This window comes from Cryptomeria japonica, chromosome 11, assembly GCF_030272615.1.
Source record: "Cryptomeria japonica chromosome 11, Sugi_1.0, whole genome shotgun sequence".
NCBI classification, from domain to species: Eukaryota; Viridiplantae; Streptophyta; class Pinopsida; order Cupressales; family Cupressaceae; genus Cryptomeria; species Cryptomeria japonica.
Window position 1 is genome coordinate 17,528,986 of NC_081415.1, and position 2,482 is coordinate 17,531,467.

The following is a 2,482-nucleotide window of genomic DNA, read 5'->3' on the forward strand; positions in this document are numbered from 1 at the left end:
ACACTTGGGTGTTTGTGCCACATTGGGATAATGTGTGTAGAATAATTTCCATCTTTTATGGTGTTGATCTTGTTGTTACACTCCACATTCAGTGGGTGATCCACCTCATGTGGACTATTATATTATTTCTCCTACCTACCCACACCTATTTCCTACCTACCCTTGTTTCTTATTGAGCCACATGTCATGTTTGTGTGCTCACATATCCCTAGCCTTGCCTATATAAGCAGACTCATCTACATTGTTTGTACGTACAATCAATCTATATCTTGTAATGATCTAGTTGATCATATTTTGCATCTTGATAGAATACAGTTTATTCCTATCATCTATTTTGTCTCTCTTATTTGTGCTTTCCATTGCCTCTTGATCTTGGCAAAATCTCACAAGTCCTTGTTTGGTTTAACACCCTATAGCTTACATTTTCTTTTGTGGCCATGGGGCTGTAACGTCTTTGCTTTATACACAACAAAACAATGAGACAGTAGAATATGAGGTATCCTTGGGATGTTGATGTTTCTATATTGGGCTATGTTTCGTGGGACTTGCTAATTTGAGAACTAAGGGAATGATCAGATGCCCTGGTGAGTTGGCATTCTGTTCTTCAAAATAAAATTTAAAAGCACCCAAAAAAACCTGTGAGTTGACCATAATTTAGTTAAATTGTCAAGCGTTTGAGTCTTCCATCATAAAGCTAGTTTAGCTTGGTATACAATGGTTGTCAAATGCATCATCTCTGGTCTACTCTGGAGTTTTTGTCCATTGTATGCAAAATGATTGAGACCTTTTTTCAGAGGAAATTGTTGGTGTTGCAATTATTTTATCTTATTTGGGTTCATTTGGAACTTGGTGAATCTTGAAATTTGTAGAAAGTGTCTGTTCACATCATACCCTAGATCCCATACACATACAATTTGTGATCTTGAAAAACCATTCCTGTGTCAAGGTTTTCAAGTAACATTGGAATTCGGCAATTGGAAGGTGGCATGCATAATTTATTGGAAATAGTGTATACCTATAATTTCTGTGAATTATTGTGAAGTTTGTTAAGTTGTTGGAAATATTTGGTGAGGAAAAGAATCAAGTAGGCATCTAAAAATGAAAATAGAGTGATCCTAAGAACTGTAGAAAAAAACCTTGGTAGGAAAGTTGTGTTATACAAGTCTTTTAAATGATTTGATTTGGGAGAGGATGGTTTTAAGTTGTATAAAAATGAAGAGTGATCAAAGAGAATTGTAGAAACAAACTATTGGTAGGAAAGTTTGTGTAAATGAACTTTTAAGTGATTTGATGTAGAGGAGGGATGGTTTTAAGTATTGTTATCTTATACTAAATAGTTCATGTATAATATGGAAATGGGAAAATATTGTTGAATGTTGTTCATGCATGATTTGGAAATGGGCAAAATATTATTGAATGCAACCATGTGACATAGATTTAGTGATGTGGTCATGTGATAAAAACTTATATGCAATCAAAATTTTGCATGATGTGGCACGAGCCATGTTATAAAAACTCTTTATGTATGTTACAATGCTATACAATTTTTATATGTGGCTATGTAATGTGACAAACATAATTCTATACATTCTTAGAGTAGTTCCTAATGCAACTAAGAGCAATTTGTGGACTTGGTGGTTCATGAATGCCAAATTTTGCTGCTTATAAAATAAACAATCATCTTAAATTTACATTATTAAAATAAATCTTTAATAATAATTTGTCACAAATCTTGGATAAAAATTGGAAACAATAAAAAAGGGGGAAAAAAATATGTGGAGCCACATTTGTCAATCTTTCCAATAAGCAGTTGCTGCTTATTTCCAACCGCTCTTTTTCTCAAAGCTTATTTTTAAATTTTAAGTAGCTGTTGCTTCACTTAAATAAAAGATTATGATTTATTCTTTCCCCTTAATTAAAAAATTGCATGGGAACACTCTACCTGCTTGATTTTAAGTAGAAATTGCACTTAAGCAACAACATAAGGACATGGGGTTAAACGAACAAATTTTTATGTGATTTTATTTATGACAAGCAAGCCTCATGGGAAATCTTGAGCATAAGAAGTCTTAGGTGATAATACGTGCTAGTCTCAAAATTGGTAGGAATTAGAGGGGATAAAAAAAGATAGATGGTAAGTAGCAATGAGGAGCATTATGTAACATAAGATCAATTTGAAGATGATCATGAACTCCATAAAAAAGTTCGAACAATAATTTTGATTACTAAAAATAGTGGTGACAATGAATATCTCTCGAGGAATTATAAGAATATATTGGTAGTTGAAAGAAACAATTAAACAACTAAACAATAATAAAATACTAGTTTGCAACATTTACTACATCAAATTCTAATTAATGAATTTTTTAGTTCGGATAAACTATTTCGATTTTAGGTGGGGCATTTGTTTAAAGTCATCATTTTCTTTCAATATCTCCCAAGCAATTACAAGAATGAATTGGTAGCCGAAAGAACTAATTAA